The following is a 6,000-nucleotide window of genomic DNA, read 5'->3' on the forward strand; positions in this document are numbered from 1 at the left end:
CCCAGAGGTATGAACATTGACTTCTCTAACTTCAGATAGCCCTTGCTTTCAATCTCCATCCCCTTCCCCTTCCCAGTTCTCCCACTAGTCTTACTGCCTCCGACTACATTCTATCCCTGTCCCGCCCACTCCCCTTACATCAGTCTGAAGAAGTGTCTCAACCAAAAACATCACCCATTCCTTCTCTCCAGAGATGCTGCCTGACCCACTGAGTTACTCCAGAATTTTGTGTCTACCTTCGATTTTAACCAGCATCTGCAGTTCTTTCCTACATAGTTTAATTTTTGTTTAGTTTAGTTCAGAGAAACGGCACGGAAACAGGCCCTTCTGCCCACCGGGTCTGCAACGGCCAGCGATCCCCACACACTAAAACAATCCTATGCACACTAGGAACAATTTACAACTTTACAAAGCCAATTAACCTACAAACCTGTACATCTTTGGGGTGTGGGAGGAAGCCGGAGCCCTCTGGAGAAAACCCACGCATGTCACTGGGAGAATGTACAAGCTCCATATACACAGCACAAGTAGTCAGGATCTCTGGCGTTGTTAGGCAGCAATTCTACCACTGCGCCAACATAGGTTTAATGTGAGAGGGGGGAAGTTTTAATAGGAACCAGAGGGGTAACGTTTTCACACAAAGGGTGGCGGTGGATATATGAATTTTTATACAGAATAGACATACAGAATAGAAATATTCTCTACGGACCAATATGTTCAAGCCACGGATGATCAGCCATTGAATCCACTTGGTCCCAGCGGTTCCACATCACTCTATAATATCCAATCCATGAACCTGTCCAAATCTCCTTTAAATAATATCATTGTTCCTGCCTCAAGCACTTCATCTGGATACTTGCTCCATGTACTCATCACCCTCTGTGAAAAAGATCAGTTAATCCAATTAATTGAAGGTAACTGCGGAAAAAGAATGTTAAATTTAACAGGAAATACTCAATGCAATTTGAATGGACAAATTCTATATTTACAGTTCAAGACAACTACATTAAATGTTGTTCAATAACATGGTGACAATGCCATGCATAACACAGATTTAAAAATTCCATGGAATAATTTTTCTTGATTCCTCATTTTCATCAGAACTCCAAACATTAACCATGCAATTATCTGTTGGATCCTTGGTAACATTACTTCTCATCAGTTTAATTTTCACTGCTGCAGTTTTCATGCTTTATGAAACAATGTGTCCAATTTACTTTCCATTTCGATTGCAATATCCATTGATATCATTTGGATAATTCTATGTTTGCAAAATAGCACCCTGTCCCTTGTCCCAGATATCACTTACATGATTGCATTTTGCAAATATGCATCCTCTCGTCAGTTTAATTTTCGCTGCTGTACTTTACATGTTTTGTGAAACAAAAAAAGTTCAATTTCCTTTCAATTATCCATTGATGTCACATCTTCACTTCATTCACCAAACCAAGCACAACTGCCACTGCACCGGCTGCGTCCACCACTAGCAACGAAACAACAGGTACTAGGATAATGCAGCACCAGCATTCAGTGATCTAACTTTTAAAACATATCTTACTTATCAACAAGTGACTATCAATAATGCAGTTGTAATTGATGACAGAGTAGAATTTTATTGCGTAACATCTTTAATTCACTTTGAAAAGCAGTCGCCATTTTATACAACCCAATAGCTTAAGTAGGAATATCATGCAAGTATTCAAATAAACCAATAATGTAAGTCAGGCAATTATTCATTTATTATTTGTTAATATCGTGGATGCTTCTTTCTTTGGAACATAACAGCAGATCCTACACACCAGTTATGACTTACATCATTGCATGCTACTTATAAAAGTTTTGCCATGAGTGTGCTTTCATGTATTTTAACTAATATTTCTCTGCATATGTGAAGATTCGATAATTTCTACAACCACAGAAGAAAGCACATCCACAGACCAAAGTACAATGATGACCTCTTACACATCCGAATCAACATCAACAGAGACAGGTACCATAAATTACAACTTGTACTCCTAATATGGGCAAGGGATATTTGGAAATAATGATAAAACTTGCCTCATCAACTCCTTTTACACTCAGAGAGTAATTGTGTCATACAGAATAGAAATAGTATCTACAGCCCAATATGTCCAAGCCAAGGATGATCAGCCATTGAAGCTAGCTCCACTTGGCCACACCGGTTCCATATCTGTCCAATATTATTTCACATCTGTTTAATTTTTACTGCTGCTGTTTACATACATTAGGAAACAAAAAAGTGTCCAATTAACGTTCAACATCCATTAATGTCACATCTTCATTTCATTCTCAGAACCAAGCACAACAACTGCCACTGCACCGACTACGTCCGCCACTAGCAGCGAAACAACAGGTACTAGGTTAATGCAGCACCAGCATTCACTGATCAGAATTTGAACAGATAACTTACTTATCACCACATAACAATAAATATTACTGTCGTAAAGAATGACAGAAAAAGAGTGATAACTGGTGTACATTTTTGTCGTCTAACATCTCTCTTGCACTTTGAACAGCAGTTGCCATTGTAATCAACCCAATAGTTAAGTTGGAATGCCATGCAAGTAGTCAAATAAGCCAATAATGAAAGTCAGAGAATTATTCATTTATTATTTGTTAATATCATGGCGGCTTCTTTGTTTGGAACATAGCGGCAGATCCAACGCACCAGTTATGACTTACCTGATTGCATGCTGCTTATAAAAGTTTTGCCATGAGTATGCTGTCATGTATTTTAACTAATATTTCTCTGCATATGTGAAGATTCGACAATTTATGCAACCACAGAAGAAAGCACATCCACAGACCAAAGTACAATGATGACCTCTTACACATCTGAATCAACAACAACAGAGACGACAGGTACAATAAATTACAACTTGTACTCCAAATATGGGCAAGGTATATTTGGAAATAATGATAAAACCTGTCTTCACAACACTTTTTACACTCAGAGTAATTGTGTCATACAGAATAGAAATATTCTCTACGGCTCAATATGTTCAAGCCACGGATGATCAGCCATTGGATCCACTTGGCCACAGCGGTTCCACATCACTCTAAAATATCCAATCCATGAACCTGTCCAAATCTCCTTTAAATAATATCATTGTTCCTGCCTCAACCACTTCATCTGGATGCTTGCTCCATGTACCCTTCACCCTCTGTGAAAAAGATCAGTTAATCCAATTAATTAAAGGTAACTACGGAAAGAGAATGTTAAATCTAACAGGAAATACTCAATCCAATTTGCATGCACAAATTCTATATTTACAGTTCAAGACGTCTTTATTAAATGTTGTGCAATAACATGGTGACAATGCCATGCATAACACAGATTTACAAATTCCATGGAATAATTGTTCATGATTCTTCATTTTCATCAGAACTCCAAATATTAACCATGCAATTATTTGTTGGATCCTTGATAACATTACTTCTCATCAGTTTAATTTTCACTGCTGCAGTTTTCATGCTTTATGAAACAATGCGTCCAAATTACTTTCCATTTTGATTGCAATATCCATTGATATCATATGGATAATTCTATGTTTGCAAAATAGCACCCTATCCCATGTCCCTGATATCACTTACATGATTTCATTTTGCAAATATGCATCCTCTCGTTAGTTTAATTTTTACTGCTGTACTTTACATGTTTTGTGAAACAAAAAGAGTACAATGTCACCTCTTCATTTCATTCTCAGAGCCAAGCAATACAACTACCACTGCATCGACTACGTCTGCCACTAGCAGCGATACAACAGGTACTAGGATAATGCAGCACCAGCATTCACTGATCAGAATTTGAACAGATAACTTACTTATCACCACATAACAATCGATATTACTGTCGTAAAGAATGACAGAAAAAGAGTGATAACTGGTGAGATTTTTATTGTCTAACATTTTGCTTTCACTTTGATAAGCAGTTGCCATTGTAATCATCTCCATAGTTTAAGTAGGAATGCCAGGCAAGTAGTCAAATAAACCAATAATAAAATTCAGGGAATTATTCATTTATTATTTGTTCATATCATGAATGCTTCCTTGTTTGGAACATAGCAGCAGTCTTACGCACCAGTTATGACTTCCATGATTGCATGCAGCTTATAAATGGTTCGCCACGAGTGTGCTGTCATTTATTTTAACCAATATTTCTCTGCATATGTGAACATTCGACAATTTCTGCAACCACAGAAGAGAGCACATCCACAGCCCAAAGTACTATGATGACCTCTTACACGTCCGAATCAACATCATCAGAGACAGGTACAATAAATTACAACTTGTGCTCCAAATATGGGCAAGGGATATGTGGAAATAATGATAAAACTTGTCTTCTCAACACTTTTTACACTCAGAGAGTAATTGTGTCATACAGAAGAGAAATACTATCTACAGCCCAATATGTCCAAGCCACGGATGATCAGCCATTGAATCTAGCTCCACTTGGCCACAGCGCTTCCATATCTGTCCAATATTATTTCACGTCAGGTTAATTTTCATTGCTGCTCCAGGATTCACTGATCAGACTTTAAAATCAAACATTACTTAGCAAATATATCAAGAGTAAAATAAAACTAGCTGATTTCAAAATAGCTATGTATATTAGAAAGCGATAATGTAAAGAGCAAAAATAAATTGCTGTTGAAAGCTCAGAAATGGCCAAGTATTTCAGGTAACTAATACATGCAGATTTCTAAATCAAGCAGAAATCCTCAATCAGACTTGCATGCTCAAATTCAATATTTTCAGTTGATGACTACCACATTAAAAATTATGCATTAATATAGTGACAATCCCATGCATAATACAGAGAACAAAAATCCATGCCTACATTTTTTATGATTCCTCACTTTCATCAAAACTCCAAATATTAAAATACCAAATATTAAACACATTTTTACTGCTATGTGTGACAAGCTTTATCAAACAAAAGGTATTCAATTTAGTTTCAATATCCATTGATATCACTGATCAAACCTAAAAAAGATACAATATTTACCAACATGTGTGACAAACAATAGTTGATGCTTGATCAAGATATTAGACATCCATTCTCAAATTTCTTTCTCAGATATTAGAAATTCTTTCTCAGCACCGGGATTCACTGATCAGACTTTAAAAACATACATTACTTACCAACAAAAGTGACAAACAATAGATGACGCTTGAACATTCTAACAACCAATGTTCCTCAATGTTCCTCAAACATCGGTTTATTCGGTACCAAAACTTATCATGATTCTTAAGTTTCATCAGAACTTCAAAATGTATTCACCCAATTATTCGTTGAATCATTGTTCACATTTCTTGTTGTCAGTTTACCTCACTTTACCTGCTTTATGAATCAAAAATAGTGAACTTTAAAATGTCCCTAGCTTTAAAAATGTAGGTTCAATTTGAATGAGAATTTTTACATATTATGCACAGGATAATGGTGAGTAACATTGTGCAAAGATGGTGGGGCTATGGTGTACCGATTTGGCAGTGCGAACCATAAAAGTTATGCTGTGGTCAAACACACATACACACATACATACGGACAGAGAGTTTGAGTAATATATAGATAGATAGAAAATGCCCCAATCATCAATTACATGCCCGCAAGTTGCGAACATGCATCATTAGTAAAATTAAAATATTTTGTCAGTTTACGTTCTTATGTATGTATAATTTCTAATATTATATAGAGTTGCAACTGGGATATAATATTGTGGCCGAACACTTTGATGCCAGTTCGAAAAACATTCACTAGTATAATCACCTCGTTAATTTAAATAGAAATATCGTGCAAATAGTCAAATAAGCCAAAAATAAGTCAGGCCATTTTTAATTTATACTTTGTATTATCATTGATGCTTTTATGTTCAGAAAATAGTAGTATATATAATGCCCCAGTCATCAATTACATGACTGCAAGATGCTAACATGCATCAGTTTTGACTTCCATGCACATTTTACAAGTGTAGACAT

At 36.1% G+C, this 6,000-nt stretch overlaps 1 protein-coding gene across 1 annotated transcript in view; it reads right to left on the reverse strand.

Moving 5' to 3' along the window:
• Nucleotides 1-6,000, reverse strand: part of LOC144589756 (uncharacterized) — a 42,266-nt gene that overhangs the window by 10,108 nt on the left and 26,158 nt on the right. The window lies entirely within an intron of this gene.

Source organism: Rhinoraja longicauda, unplaced genomic scaffold (assembly GCF_053455715.1).
Source record: "Rhinoraja longicauda isolate Sanriku21f unplaced genomic scaffold, sRhiLon1.1 Scf000073, whole genome shotgun sequence".
Lineage (NCBI taxonomy): Eukaryota > Metazoa > Chordata > Chondrichthyes > Rajiformes > Arhynchobatidae > Rhinoraja > Rhinoraja longicauda.